The sequence below is a fragment of the Rhinopithecus bieti genome, unplaced genomic scaffold, assembly GCF_001698545.2.
Source record: "Rhinopithecus bieti isolate Rb0 unplaced genomic scaffold, ASM169854v2 scaffold_13351, whole genome shotgun sequence".
In the NCBI taxonomy this organism is placed as follows: Eukaryota; Metazoa; Chordata; class Mammalia; order Primates; family Cercopithecidae; genus Rhinopithecus; species Rhinopithecus bieti.
In genome coordinates this window covers 1,512,995-1,533,147 of record NW_016807514.1, presented here as the reverse complement: position 1 = coordinate 1,533,147, position 20,153 = coordinate 1,512,995, and positions in this window count along the sequence as shown.

Here is a 20,153-nt window from a genome sequence, read left to right as displayed (position 1 = left end):
TGGTGTGTCCGTGACACTGAGGTGGGTAAAGATTTTTAACCACTTTCGGCCTCAGTTTCCTTATGTGTAAAATGAAGGTACTATTACCTATACCTATGTAAGTTGGCTGTTATGAGGATTTAATGAGACGATGTCTGTTGAAACGAAAAGTTACCCACTACTTTAGCGGGGAGGAACCTGAGGTTCAGGGAAGTTTGGAAACGTTTCCAATAACACTAGAGCAGCGAAGGGTCAGAGGTCAGCGAAGGGTCAGAGGTCAGTTTGCTGTTGCTCCACGGGTCCCTGAGTCATTGTTGATTTTTTTCCACCTCTTTTCACTCTGTTGTCCAGTTAGATAATTTCCTGCTGAGATATTTTCATGTTCCCTGACTCTTTTCTCTGTTGTCTGTCTTCTGCTATTGAGCCTACTCAATGAAGTTTTTTTTTTATTACTGTGATTATGTATTTTTTGGTTTTTATCTTCTATTTCTTTACAGAAATTTGCTTTCTTTCTATTAGTTTCAAGAGTTTCCTCTTACGTGTGGGATAATTTTTATAGTAGATGCTTTAAAGTCTGTACGAAAATGCCAACGTCTGTGTCACCTTGGCATCTGTGTCTATTCAATTGTCTTTTCTTGGGGGATATTGAGTTGTTTCTGGGTCTTTAGATGCTGAGTGGTTTTGGATGCATCCTGGATATTCTGAACGTGCATTATGGGTCTCTGGGACATAATTAAATCTTATTGAGAATGTTGATATCTTTGTTAATTTGGTCAGCTCTCATCTAGTTATGTTGAAGCCACTAGTTATGCCCTCCTGCTGAGGGTCATGGTTTCAGCACCAGCTTTGTTTTCAGTGTTTGTATTTGGATCTGTCCTGCCTGTGTGCCGCTCGGTGGCCAGCCTGGGACCCAGGAGCTAGTCTGTCTCTTAGTTCAGATCTCAAAGTCCTTTTTCACAATGTATAGGATCAGATCCACACATGGGCAGCTTAGAAATAAGCCTAGAAGTTTCCCAGGCTCTCCCTCTCTGCCATCTCCCTGGAATTTTCTGATTCCTCAGAACTCTGCTTTCAGCTTTATTTAAACCCAGCTCTGCCGTGTACGTCCTGCAACTAATCCCGCCTGGGGCCAACTGGCAGGAGGACAAAGAAAGAAGAAAAGCAATAGAGGTTTGTCCCACCCTCTGAGGACCACAGCACCCACCTCCAATCAGAGAGGAAGCCTCTTCTGTCTTGCGATTTTAGGCTCCTGGGGGCTCTTGCCCCTGCTCTCAGTGTTACTGCCACAGTGGGATTGCCTGGGGATTGGGGCATGAAAGAACAAAGGAGAGACAAGAGAGGAGATTTCCCCTGCTTTCCCTGAATGTTAGGGACTCCCTCTGCAAACCAGAACTAGAGGGCTTTTCTGTAGCCCCCTCTGTCCACATGATATTGATTGTGGGTTATGAGGCTGTGTTGAGTCTAGACTGAGGGATACCTGAGGAAAATAAAATGGTAGCCTCACTGTTGGCTCAGCAGGATATTGAACCCTGGCCCTCATCCTCAGTCTGCCTCTGTCTGTGGAGGGGCTGCTGCCTGCATTCTGCTCAGGACTCACAGCTGCATTCAGTGCAAGAGATGGGGGAAGGGTGTTTTCTCCGCTTACCCTCAGAGCTTGGTCTGGATGCAGATTTGTGTGACTTCAACATCCACTTGTTCTCTGGAGCCCTTGCCTCTCGTGTGTTCCCAGTGAGTCCCTGAGCTTCTCCATAGACGAGTTAGGGGCACCAACAATGGAATTGTCTCAGAGTGCCAAGGGCAGCCGTCAGAACACCTGCAACATTAAAAGGCTGCAGCCACTACCCGCCAGTCATAACACGAGATTGAAATGGCAGCTCCTGCCCCCCAAACTCCCTGTTAGGAGATCAGAAGCTGTCCGGTAAAGCCACGCAGACTCACGCTGGCAGGAAGCAGACGCGAGAGGAAGGCCACGCCCCGAGGCACACGTGGCATTTAGCAGCCCCAGCGCTGGCAATGCAGATGCCCTTAGCATGTTGGAGACTTTCCTGGGCACTCATCAGTGGCCTCTGGTATTATTTTCTCCCAATTACTTATTTCCTCCATTATTAGTTTCCTGGGGCTGCCATAATCAAGTGCCACAAATTGGGTGGCTTAGACCAGCAGTCCACAACCTTTTTAGCACCAGGGACCAGTTTCATGGAAGACAATTTTTCCATGAATTGGGGGTGGGCAGATAGTTTCTGTATGATTCAAGTGCATTATATTTATTGTGGATTTTATTTCTATTAAGTTATAATATGTAATAGAATAATTATATATATTATATATAAATATACTCACCATAGTGTAGAATCCATTTTCCTGCAGCTAACTTGTTTTCCTGCAACTAGGCAGTCCCATCTAAGGGTGATGGGAGACAGTGACAGATTATCAGGCATTAGATTCTCATAAGGAGCGAGCAGCCTAGATCCCTCACGTGCACGGTTCACAATCGGGTTCGTGCTCCTATGAGAATCTAATGCTGCCGCTGATCTGACAGGAGGCGGAGCTCAGGCAGGAATGTGAGCCACAGGGAGTGGCCGTAAATACAGATGAAGCTTTGCTTGATCACCTGCCGCTCACCTCCTGCTGTGCAGCCTGGTTCCTAATGGGCCACAGACTGGTACCAGTCCGTGACCCAGGGGCTGAGGACCCTTGGCTTCGGTGATAGACATTGATTGTCTTTCAGTGCTGGAGGCCAGACATCTGGGATCAAGGTGTGGGAGGGTTGGTTCTCTCGAGGCCGTGAGGGTGCCTCTGTTCCGGGCCTCTCCCCAGCTGCTGGAGGCTGCAGGCATTCCTTGGTGCTCCTTGGCTCCTGGAAGCATCATTCCCATGTCTGCCTTTATCTTCACATGGCATTCTCCCTGTGTGCACATTTGTGTCTGTATCTCCCCCTTTTTTTAGAGGTGGGGGAGTCTCGCTCTGTTGCCCAAGCTGGAGTGCAGGGGCGCTGTCTCCTGTCACTGAAACCTCCGCCTCCCTGGTTCAAGTGATTCTCCTGCCTCAGCCTCCTGAGTGGCTGGGGTTACAGGTGATTGTCACCACACTCTTTCTGTATCTTTAGTAGAGATGGGGTTTCACCATATTGGCCAGGATGATCTACATCCCTTGACCTTGTGGTCTGCCTGCTTTGGCCTCCCAAAGAGCTGGGATTACAGGCGTGAGCCACCGTACCCGGCCTACATTTCCCCTTTATATAAGGACACCAGTCACATCAGATTAGGGGCCATTCGCAATGGTCCTGTTTCCAACTCAGATTACATTCTGAGGTCCTTGGAGTTAGGTCTTCATTGTATCTTTTAGGGGGACATAATGAACTCATAACACCTCCCTTCATGCCCAGCTCATCTGAAGGCAGAGTGGGCTTTCATGCCACACTTTGCTTTGGGCTCAGCCATGGGACTTGCTTTGGCTAAGGAACATGAACGGCTGTGACAAGCCTGCTCCCAGCAGAAACTTTAAGGGTGCACAGGTGGTTTGGCCCCACCTGTCTTGCTCCTGAGAACAGTGGGCCCCAGGGTCTGGGCACTTCTTCAGCCTGAGTTTTAGGAAAGGAAAGACATGCAGATCCCAACAGAGCCCAGTGGAGGAGAGCAGGGCTGCAGCCAGTCTCAGCCATGGTGTGCATGAGGAAGAAACAACTGTTCGTGGTCAGCTCCTGAGATGCTGGGATTGTTTGTTCCTGCAGCCGAAGCTGACTATTGCTCTGATTATCTGCATAACTAATGGCTGGGGGGAGCTACAGACGCTAGCTGAAAGCTGACATGCCAAAAGTACTTAAAGACTCCATCACACACCTCGAAAACATTCTATTATTTTAAAATACCATTACTGCTAATAAGAGCTTAACGGCATTCACTTTGCCATAATTTGATTAGAGATCCACAAGGATTTAGGTCTGTGAGACCTGACTTAATAATGCCTGTGAATTATTCAGAGATGGTTCCACTGCAAAGTGCAGGGATAGCAGGTCCTGCAGTGTGCCATGCCAAGGGCTCAAGACCACCTGGGATTCCTAAAGAGTAGGAGGTTCCTTCTGGGATCTTGAAAGGCACCAGGACATATGGCAGACCAAGGCCCTTTGTCTTGCCCCGGTCCTGAGCCACGACTCTGTTCTAGGAGCCCTCTCGTTACTGCCACCTCTTTGGAACTCATTTTTCCCAGTTGCCAGGGTGGTGTTGCTCTGGGGCAATTCAGATCTGAAGAAAGTTCATCTTCTAGCTCTTTGCCTCCAGGATTGCACTGGGAAGCCAGGCCTTTGATCCCACTGCAGAGACCCATCCGGAGAGCCTTTATTTGGACAGGGGTGACATAGGGGAGGGCTATGCACCGCTGGGTCTAAGTCATGCCTGGCACACTGCATGGACTCTCAGGAAAAGCTCGGGAAGTGAGTGAAAATGCCTTTTACATCTGTGTGTGCTCCTAGGTTCGCAAAGCATAGGAGGCAGCACTTGGAAGTTTATTAAATCCTGCCTGTGTGAGCAAGAAGCTAGGATGCCCCCATCATCATGGAGGTGGCCTAGAAGGTGAATGGGGTCCCAGGGCCATTGAGCTGGGATGCCAGAATTTGAACTCAGGGCTCTCTCACTCTGAGGTACTTCTGACAGTCATATGTGATGAGGAGATGGTGAGATTTTTAGGATACCACAAGGCCCTCCTGCCCATAGACTCTCCCCACTGGCCCACGCGGCCCCTCTAATTCACACAGCTCACCTCTTGGGTTCATGCCCTGGATCCACATTCTTACTCTACCTTTGCCATCCACAGACATTTTAGGAGGGTGGATTTGATTAGCTGTTCACCACCCTGACAGGCTGGGAAGAGGATGGGGAGGTCCTGTCTGGGGAAGGAGGGAGGGTTGGGAGGTGGGCGGGGGCTTCCCTTCCAGGTTGCAGAACTCTGCTCTGTGGCTCTATGGAAACAAGGGACAGCAGAACCCGAAGGATCCTTGTGGGAATGGAAGAGGAAGAGGAGACTGGCTGTAGAATGGAGGAAGGGGGCTGAGGGGGCATTGGGGGGGTGCCAAACCCTGAGGCTGTGAAGAGCAGAACTTCTGTGCCAGGGAAGGAGACAAGCCAGGTTCAAAGTTGGCTGGAAACCCCAGAGCCGTGCTGGAACTGCTGGGATACTTTGCTTCTGAGGAAGGTGGTTGAGGGAGCTGGACAGTCCTGGGTGGGGGCTCAGCACTGACCCCTCCTCATGGGTCCTGGCTGCGTCCCAGCCTGGCTCTGAGGGCCCCACTGCCTCTTTCCATGCTCCAACCCAGTGTCCTGACCCAAAACTGCAGGGCAGCTGTGCTTGCTTGTGAATGAAGCCAGGCTGAGTTATTTCAAGAGCTGGCAAGAGTTTCCAGCACCCTGGAAGCCAGATGGTCCTGAAATCTCTGATCAAAACCATCAGATGATGCACCAACCTTAGCGATTGGGAGTGAGCGGGGGGGTTGTTAAGTGGGAGGACCTGGCCTTTGGAGCTTCAGCTGACCAGGAATGAAGGGGTTAAGAGAAATCACGCCTCCCACTGGGAGGGCCCACTGGGGTGACTTGCAAATTAGGGCCACTTCTCTTCTGTGTCTGCCCTTGATCTCAGGGTGACTTATAGAAAGTGTTTTCTTGGCTTTGATTCCAGAGAGGTGTCAGTCGCAGGCTCCTGTGCATGGTGTCTGCGTCCTCCGGGCCCAGCCTCATGCCCTGTCCTGGGCAGCTCTCCATCCACCGGAAGGACGGACAAGGGCATAAGGAATGACAGTGTATCCAGGGAGACAGGCAGGAGGAGGGGCTGACTTGAGGGCCCTGTCCAGGGACCTGTTGCCTCCAAAGACTCATTACAAGGAGCAGTCACACAAGGTCCCCCCTGCTCCTTGGGGAAAAGCAGGGGATGGTGGTGTATAGGTCAAGCTCAGCAGATGCAAGGAGGAAAAAGTAGTGAACTCAGCATCATGACTTCCACAAAAGTCATTTGCCTCCTGGGTTTCAGCTCCCCAAGGAGGTTCCATGGGGATGCAGGCTCGGTGGAGACAGATGACTTGTCCTGTTCAAAGTTGCCGCCTTGGCATTGCACACACAGAAAATGCAGAGTGGGCCGGGCGCGGTGGCTCAAGCCTGTAGTCCCAACACTTTGGGAGGCTGAGACGGGCGGATCACGAGGTCAGGAGATCGAGACCATCCTGGCTAACACGGTGAAACCCCGTCTCTACTAAAAAATACAAAAAACTAGCCGGGCGAGGTGGCGGGCGTCTGTAGTCCCAGCTAATCGGGAAGCTGAGGCAGGAGAATGGCATAAACCCGGGAGGCGGAGCTTGCAGTGAGCTGAGATCCGGCCACTGCACTCCAGCCTGGGCGACAGAGCGAGACTCCATCTCAAAAAAAAAAAAAAAAAAAAAGAAAATGCAGAGTGAACATTGCCAGGGTGTCGTCATGGGGCTGTAAAATGCTATGTCTTCCAGGTTACAGGACTGATGAGTTGTGAATCTTGAGGCAGGACCCTAGAGCCCAGGCTGTGGCCCTGGGAGGAAGCCCCATCGGAGGGCTATGGAAGACGGCTTGCTCAGCTCTGCCTGCTGGGTCCGTGACCGTGCTGGAAGTCTGGGGGCTGTGTTAGATTCCTGAAGCTGCTAGAATAAAGTACCATGACCTGGAGGGCTTAGAACCACGGAAATTGATTCTCTTACAGTCCTGCAGGCCAGGAGCCTAAAATCAATGTGCAGGCAGGGCTGGTTCCTGGCCTTGCCCAATTCCTGGTCTCTGCCTCTGTCCCCACGTGGCTTCCCCCATGTGTATCCCTATGTGTCTCTTTTCTCTTCCTCTAAGGACACTGGTCACATTGGGTTAGGGTCCACCTTCATTCAGTTTGACTTGGTCTTAACTAATTACATCTGCAAATACCTCATTCCCAAATACACTCACATTATGGAGTTCCAGGTAGATGTGAATCTTTGGGGACACTGTTTATTTTTTTAAATTATACTTTCTCTAAGTTCTGGGTGCTGGTTTGTGGGGGACACTGTTAAACCCAGTAAAGGGAGCAGGAAACGTGGGTTCAGAAAAGCAGCCATGGATGCAGTCTCTTTGGACTTGTTCCCGGGCTTGTGTTTGGGTACTGGAATCAGAAAGTTCATTTTGGGGCTTTTTCCCCATCTCTCTGTGATGGGGGCCCATCCCTTGAGCCTCAACTACACCTGCAGGCCTCAGGGTGGCTCAGACAGGAGGATCCTGGGATTCTCCTCTGTGCATGGAGCTGGCACTGGCCACCGGGCTGAGCTTTTGACCACATCAGAATGTGTTTGGATCATGTCATTGAAGGCTCCTCTTTGAAATGTCTTGGAGAAGATCAATGACTAATTCTCACACGAGAGAGGCCCTCACTCACAAACCACCCTTGGAGCTTGATAGTTCTCCACTCCAGCTTTTATGGTCCACATTAGTTTTCTTCAACTGTGGAATACAAATCAACACGTTTCAGAGAAGCCTGGCAGGAGGCCCCAGGGAGGGCTATGGACTGACGGGGACCCAACGGCAGACTTGGTGGAAGAAGGACTGTCCTCAACTTTTAATAGAGAAAGTGTCCAGGCCTGCTGGCTGTGCAGGTGGACATCTTTCCATTTAGTGGGAGAAGCCGGAGGCTCAGCCCGGCGGTCCTGGGAGGCTAATTTGTTTGGAAAGAGTAAAGGGATCTGAATTCAAATGTAATATCTTTGAGGTTAAAACCTCATGATGCCCCTTGGCGAACTCCAAGGCAGCCCCTGAGCTTGCTCTGAGCATTGGAGAGGGCAGGGAGGCCAACTAGAGCCGTGGGCTTGGGGAAGTGCTTGCAAGTCGTCTGTCTGGCTCACAGCAGGTGAGCTGAACCCCAGTGCTGCTCAGGAGTGTGGAGTGAGCTGGAAAAGTAGGAGTAAGTGGCCGTGAGCTGGGCACAGCAGCCGCCCTCGCTCCCTGATTTGCAGAAACACAGTTTCCAGCATCTGAGGCTTCTCCTGGGAGATGTGTACTTGTTCCTTACACACAGTTTCGAGTCTGATGTGGTGAGTTATTATTTTCTCGGAGCAGGTGACTCCCCTGGGAATGTTTTAGAAGATGACTCTGCTTCTCATACTGAGAATAACTCTGAGAGCTTGGAGCCAGTCTCCTGGAGGGGGATGGTGGAGGGGTGGGGGAAGAGGCTCCTTGGAACTGAGTGGATGGATGGATGGAAACCCAGCAAAGGGACCCAGCCCCAGGACCCCACTCTGCTCTCCCGAATTAGCTGGGTGACCTTGGGCAAGCTGCTCGCCCTTTTCACGGCTCAGCTCTGTCATCTGTAGCAGGACACCGGCCCTCCCTTCCCAGGGTTGCACAGTCCCCAGGATCAGCAGTGGGGCCAAGTCAGCTACACAGTCACCAGGTGCCTGGCATATGCCCTGTGGTTTCTGCATCTCCTTGGTGACATATGGCCCGGACGCTGGAGGAAACACCGATTCTTCTGTGATGATAGGGGGAGATGCCAAATCTGTGCTGCAAGTGACAACTGCAGGCTGGGCCAGAGAAGAGTGGGGCCACCAGAGGAAGGCGAAGGTGGCCATGGCTGGGGCCGTGGTTTGTTTAAAATGTCCAGAGGAATGGATTGTGGCATCTCACTTTGCAGACATTTATTTGCAGAAGGCCATCTCTGTGCCGGGCTTGGGGCATCAGCAATGGACAGGAAGGATGCGCAGTGTGACCTCGTGGGGGTTGACAACAGGCAGAGGTAAGTGGCCTCTACTATGTGCCCAGTGTAGCAACCTCCTGCAGGCCTCAAGAGCTGCTGAAGAATCAGAAGCACACTTCCCGAAGGGCCCGGGAGGAAGCTGTCCTCTGAGACAAAGGAGGAGGGTGGTGCACTTGTGTGCCTGGAGCAGCCCTGGCCTGCAATGCCCTGTGAGCCGAGAAGCTTCCAGGCTGGAGTACAGTGTGATATTCCTTCAGATTCTCTGTTTGGGAATAGGCTTCCGGGGCATCCTGAACCATGGGCACGATACTGGCTGCTATGTGGGTTGGAGCAGCAGCTCCAGCACCTGCCAGAGCCCTGGGACAGCTGGGGAGGTGGGAGAAGGAGGACAGCCTCCATTGAGATCCTTTGCCCCCACCCTGGAAGCAGGCTCTGAGGCATCTCTGTCCAGCTAGTTCCCAAGACCTCACCTGTTATGGACTTAGCTGGGTCCAGAAGGGCTGACACCTGCTCATGGGAGCAGGTCCTTAAGGTTCTGGCTGGGTGGCTGCTGCCTGCAGTGTGAAGAACCTTGCAAAGATGATTTTGGAGGAAGACACAGAGACCACTGTCTGCCTGTCTTAGTTTGCCTCCATGTGGTGACCATGACCACAGCTGCAGGTGCAGATTTTGTGTGAGGCTGAGGTGCACACTCCATGGGCAGGGAATGGTGGGGTGGCAAGGATGGGCCCCACGATCCTCTCCAAGCCTTCCTAAAATGGAAAGACTCTGCCCCCTGTCAGGAGATGACAGAATTCCTAGTTGAGAACGTGCTCCCCAGCCAGGACCTCCATGCAGGCAGGGCTGGGCCGTTGTGCTCGGTGACTTCATACCTGAGATTCTGAATCCCGTTACAAAGGGAGTTCAGGTGCATGAATCACCCTTAGCGAGGGCCACCAGGATCGTGACCCATTCTCCATGATACGTTGGCCATCAGGAAATGTGAGTGTCAGACATTTTGGTGCTGTTCGTTCCAGCAGCTAGTGAGTGTTTCTCTGACTAATACACCTCCCCATAGCCTGCCTTTCAGAGATGGCAAGAGGGAGTCAAGGAAGATGAAGCATCCAGTCTCCATAGCCCTGAAAGACCAGGAACAAGACCTGGTCTCACGATCTTCACTGGTCTGGAGGGAACTTGGAGTTGGCTTTGGCTCGTCCATATCTTAAACAAGTTGTATCTTCCCTGAGCCTCAGTTTCCTCAATTAATGGAAGGGTATATATCATCTTACTTACTTTGAGTTTTGTCTAAAAGAAGTTACTAGAAAAATGCAAAGAGGAATGTAAAAAGGGCCCCCAAGTTGTTCTTGGAAAATAGCAGGTTAGGGATAGAGGGCTGGCCGTGCCACGGTCAGAATCCTTCTCCCTCGGGAGCTCCGGGTACAGATGGGAGATGCTCGAAACTGCCAAACCCCAGGGAGGCAGCTCAGGCCGAGCCGTCTTTAATCTGCTACTCACTGTTCTGTCAGTCACAAGTAACTGTGATTATTCCAGACCAGTTAAATACCACTTGTCCTTTAATGTAGCCGTTGAGTCCAACACTCTTTTTTTTTTTTTTTTAATTATTATACTTTAAGTTCTAGGGTACATGTGCATAACGTGCAGGTTTGTTACATATGTATACTTGTGCCATGTTGGTGTGCTGCACCCGAGTCCAACACTCTTAATCATTTTTCAAAAATTTAAAAGGCACAGGCTGGGTGCGGTGGCTCACGCCTGTAATCCCAGCACTTTGGGAGGCCGAGGCAGGCAGATCATGAGTTCAAGAGATCGAAACCATCTGGCCAACATAGTGAAACCCCGTCTCTACTAAAAATACAAAAATTAGCCAGGCGTGGTGGTGCACACCTGTAGTCCCAGTTACTTAGGAGGCTGAAGCAGAAGAATCGCTTGAACCCGGGAGGTGGAGGTTGCAGTAAGCTGAGATTGTGTCACTGCACTCCAGTCTGGTGACAGAGCAAGACTCAGTCTCAAAAAAAAAAAAAAAAAAAAGCACTGATTATTTCTGATTGGTTTATATGAAATCTCAAGGAGCTGCTCAGGTTTTGAGAGGCCGATGGCCACACTGGGTCATCTGGGGAGCCCCTTGGGTATACTGAAGAATAATGGTGTCAGGAGTGGGGTGGGCTCCTTCTCCCAGCTCAGGCCTGAAGGAAACCCAGAGAGCTCCCATTGAGCTCTTCTTTCCTTTTTTTCTTTTTCTTTTCTTTTCTTTTTTTTTTTTTTTTGAGACAGAGTCTCTCTCTGTCACCCAGGCTGGAGTGCAGTGGCACGATCTTGACTCACTGCAACCTCCACGTCTCCCAGGTTCAAGTGATTCTCATACCTTAGCCTCCCGAGCAGCTGGGGTTGCAGGTACCTGCCATGATATGAGGCTAATTTTTGTATTTTTAGTAGAGACAGGGTTTCACCGTGTTGGCCAGGATGGTCTTGAACTCCTGACCTCAACTGATCCACCCACCTCAGCCTCCCAAAGTGCTGAGATGACAGACGTGAGCCACTGTGCCCGGCCCCATTGAGCTCTAGAAAGCTGTGACTTGAGGTTCTGGGACTGTCTAATCAGTGGAAGACCCATGGGAGAGGAAGGCCTCCATTTTCTTGTTCATTTGTTTCCTCATGTGGCATTCACCAGGGTCTGGGCCCTAGACTGGGCCCCATGCAGACCCCAGGCTGTCCCCTCTCTTGTGGTGATGTCAGTTCGGTCGGAGCAGATGCAGCACCTTTGTGTGGGGTGAATCACAACGCCTTGCCCTGTGCCTCCTGCTGTCATTTATGTCTTAGGACAAGGCAAAGGCTCAGGTGGCTACAGGTGTTCTGGGGACAAAGAGCACTGTAGTCGGGAGAACTTGGGAGCTTTGCTAGGGGCAGGATCCTGAGCTGGGCTTTTGGAATGGTTAAAAGCTTACATGGAGGTGGGGAAGGGTTTTCACCCAGCTGCACCATGAGAAAGTTGAAGCAGGTGTGGTGTTCTGGAAGGAGGGTGCGGGAACACATGAGCCAGCATGGACAGGGTGTGCGGGGAGGTCAGCTGGGTGACTCCGTGGATGGCCTGAACTCCAGGCTCAGGAATTTGGACCCCTATGTTCTAGTCTCAGAAACCCTTTGTACTTTTAAAAGTTACTGAGGTTCCCACAGAGCTTTGGTGGATGTGGATTATCTCTATTGATAATTTCTTCTTTACCGACAAAAATGGAGAAACTTACGAGTCATGTACTTATTAATTCATTAAAAGTAACGACGATAGGCCAGGTGTGGTGGCTCACACCTGTAATCCGAGCACTTTGGGAAGCCAAGGTGGGCAGATCATGAGGTCAGGAGTTCAAGACCAGCCTGGCCAACATGGTGAAAACCCATCTCTACTAAAAATACAAAAATTAGCTGGGTGTGGCGGCACGTGTCTGTAATCCCAGCTACTTGGGAGGCTGAGGCAGGAGAATTGCTTGAACCCACAAGGTGGAGGTTGCAGTGAGCCACGATCACGCTACTGCACTCCAGCCTGGCGACAGAGCGAGACTCCGTCTCAAAAACAAAACAAAACAAAACAAAACAAAACAAAACAAAACAAAATAAAAGATGATATACATAAGCCTAATTACAGGTTAACATAAATAACAGATTTCAATAAAATAATTATAGACCCCACCACCAGCAAATAGTGAGAAATGAGGCTTTGTTTTACCTTTCAGCAAATCTCTGTAATGTTTGGTTGGAGAGAAGGCAGCTGGATTTGCAGAACTCCTTCTGTATTCAATCTGTTGCAATATGTTGTTTTGTTTAAAATACATGAAGAAAATATGGCCTCACACAGGTATGTAGTTGGACAACAGAGGAGTATTTTAAAAGCTTTGTTAGATAATTGCAGATACTTTTCTTTATGCTAAACTGGAAGTCAATAAGCAGTAGTTTTCTAAAGGTTAGTTGCAATTGGAAATTGGAAAGCCCCGTCAGTAATTTTCCTTTTCCATTCAAAGAATAGATTTTAACCCATGTGTAATTTTGAAACATCACACCACGGTCATTTGGAAAATAACGTTTCACTGCGTTTTGCAGATCTTCCAAATGCTAACACATTTCTTCATTCAATATCAAGAATCACATTCAATAATATCACCACGTGCTTCATCACAAAAGCCTTTAAGTGCTGGGAAGCTGTCAAGCTCCTGGCGGTGGATACGAGTCTTCCAACATTCTAATTTTGCTTGAAAGCCAGAACTCTATTATTGGCAACAAATATTGTCAATTGTTTTCCTTGAAGTGACAGGCTCACTTTATATATTTTGAGAAAATGTCTGCCAAATACCCATGTCTGAATAACCAGAGTTTGTCTTAGTTATTCTCTCAAGCAAAACGATATCTCATAAAAGCAGCTAGTTCAGCTCACGGTTGTTTCACAGGGTTCAGGGGTTTTCTCTGAGACAAGCGTTCTACTTTGGTTTGCACCAGGAGTGCTTTATACATAGTTCCCATTTAATCACACAGAAGATTAAAAGATTTATATTAAAAGATGTAAACTCAGGGATGAGATTTAATAAAATAATAATGTGTAGTGCTCCCTTGAGGCCAGTGCTGTTGTGGGCTAAGCCTGCCTCACACATGGCACGGCACGTTTATTGCTCACAGGACACACATGTGACAGGCTGGCAGGGTCTCTGCTCCACAGGTCACTCAGGGATCCAGGCTGGTGGCAGCTCTTCCAGTTACGGCTTCACTACCTGGGACAAGTGGGCCTCTTGGCTGTTGATGTGGTTTGAATATCTGTCTCCGTCCAGATCTCATGTGGAAATGTCATCCCGAGAATTGAAGGTGGCGCCTGGTGGGAGGTGACTGGATCATGGAGGTGGTTTTCTCATGAAGGGTTTAGCACCGTCCCCTCGGTGCTGTCTTCATGATAGTGAGTGAGTTCTCGTGACATCAGGTCATTTGCAAGTGTGTGGCGCCTCCCCAGCTCTCTCTCTCTCGCTTCTGCTTTCGTCACGTGGCGTGCCTGCTCCCCTTTGCCTTCCGCTGTGACTGGAAGCTTCCAGAGGCCTCCCCAGAAGCTGTTGCCAGGGCTATGCTTCCCATACAGCTTGCAGAACCATGAGCCAATTAAACCTCCTTTCTTATAAATTACCCAGTCGAAGACATTTCTCCATAGCAATGCAAGAACAGCCCAATCCAGTTGTTCCCTGGGGAAGACGGTGCTGAAGAGTTTTGCATACAGGAATGAGACATCCCTGCCAGAAGCGGCACGCGTCACCCCAGCTCACAACCCGTTGGCCAGAACACGCCACTTGGCCCACCTAATTGTAAGGGCGGCCAGGGCTCCTGGAGGAAGAAGCACTGGGTGTGAGAGAGCACACCCGTCTCCCCATCCATCCCCTGAGATGCTGGCCTCCCGTCCACCAGCCTCCTAGTCCTCTCCTCCGGGAAGCGTGCTCCACGCCGTCCCTCCCCACGCTGGCTCATCTCTCTCTGAGGCATGCTGACTCTAACCGGCCTTTCACCGTTTGTCTCTACTGTTCATCTTTGGGTGGAGTGCGGCTCACTGTGAAGCTTCTCTACACTCGCTGGATGAACGAGGGAATGAACAGGGAGGTTTAGGTTCTTGGTGGCTGGAACCTCCTGTTTTAGATCCTTCCTTGTTTCTCCCATGCAGCCCTTCAGTGTGGGTTTTGTAGTGGCCTGGATGTCTTCTCTAGGGAGGGCCCACCAGCTGCCCTGGCTTGAGGCCCCGGAGGCCAAAGACCGGGCATGGAGCGAGAAAACAGACGATGGAAACCTGCACCTTGGCCCCAGCCCCGCCACTGAGAGTGCGTGGTTGTGGAGGCCTCCGTTTGTCCTCTCTACGAGGGAGGAGCCCGCTGGAAGGTCTCCGGAGCCCCTCCGGTCCCTGCCATGCCATGGGTCTGCCTGGTGAGCCTGCAGTGGGGAGTTTGTTTTTTGTGTGTGGGGTGAGTTTCCATCAAAATAGCTGCATTCTCTCACCAAGACTCCCTCATGGCCCTCGGCTCTGGGAGCCACCTCTGTCTGCGCACTGGGGAGTGCTCTCAGCCCCTGCCTCCCTCTCTCTCTTTGTCTCTGTTTCTCTTTCTCTCTCTCTCTGTCTCTCTGTCTCTTTCTTGCCCGGTCTCTGCTTCTGTCTGCCTCTCTGCCTCTCTGTCTGTCTGCGTGTCTCCCTCTCCGTGCGTCTCTCTGACTCTCTGTCTCTCTTTATTTCTGTCTCTCTGTGTCTGTCCCTGTGTCTCTTTCTGTCTCTGTGTGTGTATAGACATATTTGTCTACTTATGATGACATTCCATGGACGCTCCTTCCCCAGACGGTTCGAGGCGTGGGGCACCTGGGCTGCAAGTCCTGTATTAAAACAAGGTCCCTGTGCTGCTCAAGTGAAAACCTCTGGAAGAGCGGATGCTTCTGGGAAGGCGCTGTAAGAAGCCGAGGAGTGCGTGGGTCCTCCACGGCCGCACAGAGACTCGCGTGGAAGCATCTGTGTGACGCCGTAAACCCGGAGCCTGTCCTTTCCCTCCTGTGCCCCTGAGGGTAGTGCCCAGGGATCATGCTTACAGGCTCCCCACCGGGCATCCTCCCTGCCAGGCCACGCCTGACCTGTCCCATACCAAGGTCAGAAGCCCCTTGCTCCGCACCCTCCTGGGGAACCCCCCGAAGTGCTTGCTGCACACTGTCCTTTGGGGTCGCTAGTGTGCCCTCGCCCCGCCTGGAGGCCTGGGTCTCGTGGGGCCAGTCGGGGCTGGTGTGGGTCTCTCTGAGCTGCAGGAGCCCCTCCTTCTGTGTCCTTTCCTGCTCCTGTCCAGAGGCTGGGATGGGGTTTCTTTGTTGCTTGGCTCAGAGGGGGGGGCTCGGGGGGGCCTGAGGGCCTCGGTGATTGAGCCCCACACCTGGAGAGGGGCACATCCTTCTGGTGTCCTCAAGACTTCCTGTGGGGCTTCTACCTGAGACACACTGTGTTCTGCTGAGGACGGGTGTCCGTCGTCGAGCTGTCTCCCTTGAGCTCTGTTTCTTGTTTTTTCTTTTGTTTTTTTTTTTGAGACGGAGTCTCACTCTCACCCAGGCTACAGTGCAATGGCGCGATCTCGGCTCACTGCAACCTCTGCCTCCTGGGTTCAAGCGATTCTCCTGCCTCGGCCTCCCGAGTGGCTGGGATTACAGGCATGCACCACCACGCCCAGCTAATTTTGTATTTTAGTAGATACGGGGTTTCGCCATGTTGGCCTCGAGCTCTTGGACCTGCTCCAGCCCAGCTGAGCACCGGCAGCCACTCCTTCTGCAGTGCTTTCTCCTTCAGTCATGCTCCCTGTGTTGGAAGCAGGTCCGGTTTGGGTGAGGAAAGGCATTGGCTGGCTTAGGGGAGCCATGGCCAGGAAACTCAGACCCTGGGTCACGAAGACCCCGGGCCTGTGAGACTCCCATCAGAGCTAAACCCTCAACCTTAGAAACATCTTACAGAAACCAACGTCAGGAATCTCAGTGGCATTGGGGTCCCAGCAGGAGATGCGGACCGGGAGCCTGGTGGTCCCTCTGCCCCACGTGCCATTGGGGTCCCAGCAGGAGATGCGGACCGGGAGCCTGGTGGTCCCTCTGCCCCACGTGCCATTGGGGTCCCAGCAGGAGATATGGATCAGCAGCCTGGTGGTCCCTCTGTCCCACGTGCCATTGGGGTCATCAGCAGGAGATGCGGACCTGGAGCCTGGTGGTCCCTCTGCCCCACGTGGTGTTAGCATTGCCAGCAGGAGATACGGACCAGGAGTCTGGTGGTCCCTCTGCCAGCCCAGGCACAGGTGCGCAGAGAGTTCTCCTGAGTTCTCAGGGAGTGTCACTGCAGCTACTACAATGTCACAGGGATGAGTTTACCAGAGAACGTCGTCACCCGTGAAGCCCGTTACAGATGTGGGACACACATATCATCATGAACAGAAGGCTGGGGCAGAGAGTGGTGAACCATGGGGGAATGAGGTTGCCGTCTTCTGTTCTTCCAAATTATTCCCTTCTTGGATGCCAGCCACCCTCAGGCACTGGCCTTACAGCTGTGAACAAGCCAGGCCTGGCCTCTGCCCGCACAGAGCTCTCCATCAGACAGGTGACAGCCTGATATGGGTTATGACCTGGTGATGGATGCCAGGAGAGGGGAGGCTGGAGTGCTGGGGTGGAGGCATCTCCTGGGAGGCATGAATACCAAGAGCTGCAGGGAGGCCTAGAGCCAAAGCCCATCTCCTTCCTCCCGTCCCTTAATTTGGGTTTCTAGGCTGCTAGGAGACATGGCATGGGAGAGAGGTTCCGAAGGTGTGGAATCCCCTGTCCTGGGGCATGTGTCTCTACTGCAGATGTGGACTCTCTAAGGAAGCCACAGGAAGGAGAGACTGGGTTTCTCAAACTTGAGCTTGCAGAAGATTCATTTGGGAACCTCGAATGGCAGGTTCCTAGGACTCAGCCCCAGTGACCCTGATTCTGAAAGGCCGGGTCAGGTCCATGGAAGTTTGACTTTTGGCAGGTGGTCCAGGTGGCCTGGATGCAAGTGAGGTAATTTGAGGACAAGGCTGGTCTGGAGCGATGGTGCTTCCTACCAGCTTCCTGGCTGCAGGTGTCATGGGAGAAAACCTGACCATCCATGTCCCCCCGGAGGGACTCTCCTCGCTTCTGGCATCCTCTGTTTTCATGTGGCCTCTTTCGTAGTAGGGGAACTGGGACCTGCAGAACCAGTTTGTGGCTTTTGTCTACACAGTGGCCTCTTTTTGAGGTTTTGGGTTAAACCTTTTTTTGTGTGCAGTGCTGGTGCCAGGCAGAACTGGGATGGAGAGGCTGCCTCAAGTATGGGTCTGTTTGTGTATCTCAAGTTTCTACCATCCTGCCAAGGGGTGCCCCTCAAAACAGGCCACACGTAGCTGCGGGATTCTCCAGGGGCCCCTGAGGTCCAGCTCTCCAGTGAGGTGTTGCTTTTCTTTTTCTCTGTTACGTACACGAGAAGCACATCATAACTGTGCAATAAATGTCTATTGGTGATGGCGAAAGAAACTAGAAGCTTCATGCATGCTCATTGCCATACAAGGTACGATGTCAGCAAGGCCGGTGTTGGTGGCCGAGCCAGAGGCTAATTCCCATCAAGAACGGGGTGTGTGCTGGGTCCTCATTCTCGACTTCTGCTTAATCTCAGCATTGCCCACATTTATCACAGTTGTTCCTTCAGTTCAGTTCCAAGCAGTGTCAAGCTGAGTATAAGGTTTTTCCAGCATCGAGGAAGAGAGAGGCTTAGACCAGGAATGAGTTTCAAGGAATAAACTCCAGGTTCTGAGTTCATTTCCAAAAAGATGAATTTGTTTTGTTTCTAAGCCTCAGAAATGATCTGTTGCTGCTGGCACCCCCATTTATTGTACTTGTTTCTGAAATATACTGTGGCCTATTAGAGGCTAAACCAGGTGCTGGAAAACCTATGTGTGAGGTGTCTCTGATCGCCCAGCCTGGGGAAGGCCCCTGATCGCCCAGCCTGGGGAAGGCCCCTGCCCCCAGAGCTGAGCACTGGGTCTCATCGATTCCTCCAGGTAGTTACCTATCAGCTCTCCCTACCACACAGTCCGCAGTGGGCCTCGTTCCCTGATGCCCAGGGCCTAGATGGATGTGAAATGTTATCAGCAAAGATGAGTGTTTCAGTGAAACAGCTGGATGTTCTTCAGGACTTTACAACCAAGGAGATGTTTTTTGTTTCCTGATATGTTTGGGGAGAAAGGTAAGGATGAAAAAGAGTGAGAGAAGACGTCTGACTTAATTTACTGTTCTAGAAGCTACAAGACACTAAAAGATGGATCCTGCCCAGGTGCTTGGGACCAGGTGGGAACTGTGTTTTTACGCAGTGGGGACAGTCATGGGATGCGGAAATGTTTTCTCTCCTCTCCATTTCAGCAATGTAACCCGTTTCCCACCTTCTCCATCCTTAATGTCTCATCCACTCGAAAGACTTAACTTTCATTGAGTTTTGTAAATCTTTAAAAGTGTTCTCCTCCCTCACTCCCCAAGTTAAAAGTTTATCTTCTGACCAGGATGGCAGGAGGCTTCCTGCTTTCTCAGGGCTGAAATGGAATGATCCTTCAGATCTTAGGAAAGGAGAGAAGTTGAGGTGCCTGTCCGTTTTCGGGGCGTCTCTAGAATGAGGCTTCCTCTTGGTGTGAGAAGGGCTGACTGCCAAGCCAGGGACTCCTTAGCCTCCCCTCCGCTCCCCTCCCCTTTCTCTCCTTTCTTTCCAGGCAAAGAGTCCTTTGTAAAGCCCAGTCTCCCGCTGCTGCCCCCCACCCCGACCTGCCCTGCCTTTGAGAAGATGTCCTGTGGTCTAACAATGGGATCTTCTGAAAAGCCATGTCCATAGTTGAGCCTGAGTGCAAGGGAAGATCTGGTCCACAGAGCTCTCGGTGAGATTCTCCCCGCTCTCTGAGCCTGCTCGGGGGGTCCACGGCCTCCAGGCACCATTTTCCTCGTTTGTTTCAGGGTTCGGCTAATGAGCAACCTACTTAGCCCATCTCTACCCAGATGTGGCCTTCAGGCCTCCCCGAGATGGGGGCCGGGCCTCATGAATAACTTACAGCGACCCGGGGCGCCGAGTCCGTCCCTGCGGCTGAGAAAGGCCTCGGAGCTGCTGAAGGGGCATTCATCCTCATTTTATGTGGGGAAAACAGCGAGGAGAAAAGCCACGCTTGCAATTTAATGTAACTAAATGTCATTCCGCACCCCCTGTATCGCCGCTCAATTGAAAGCCACGGGGACTGGGGCTGAGGGGCAAGATGGCGTTGCATAACCTGATTCATAACCCTCAGCGCCTATTTATCATAAAATCATTTACGGCTCCATAAAACGTGTTAATTTGGGCGGCGGTGATGTATGTCTTTGATTTAGGAGCTGACATTTCTGCCCAGTGGCTGCTCAGCATGGCCTCTGCAGCCCTGAGAAGGGACGAGGAGAAGTAATCACACCGGGGCAGCGGGGCGGCAGGCTTGTTTATGGTGACATGTTTGGGCTGGCTGGTCTCTCCTCGGGGAAGCCTCCAGCCAGGAGGGAGGGAAGAGGAGGTCTGGGGCAGGTCTGGGACATGTGGAGCCTGGTGGGGGGTGGATTAGAGGGACCACTGTCTGAAGGCTGGGGGCTGTCCCAGAATTCTGCCGTTTGTTGAATAAATGCTTAGTGTGATTTCCCTCAGAGGAAAGTGGCTGCTTCATGGGGGTCTGTTACCCTGGGCGCATTATTTATTGAGCACCTACTGTGTCCAGGATTGTGTGATGTACTGGGGGAGGAAGTCGTGTGCAAGACAGATGAGGGTCCCGCCTGCAGAGTCCTCTCCCAGCCTTGTGCTCCGGCCTTGTGATTCCTGGACGTGTCAAGGGCAGATTTGAGGAGAAGGGCACGGGGGCGTCTGCAGCCCCCGATCCCACCCTCTTGCCAAT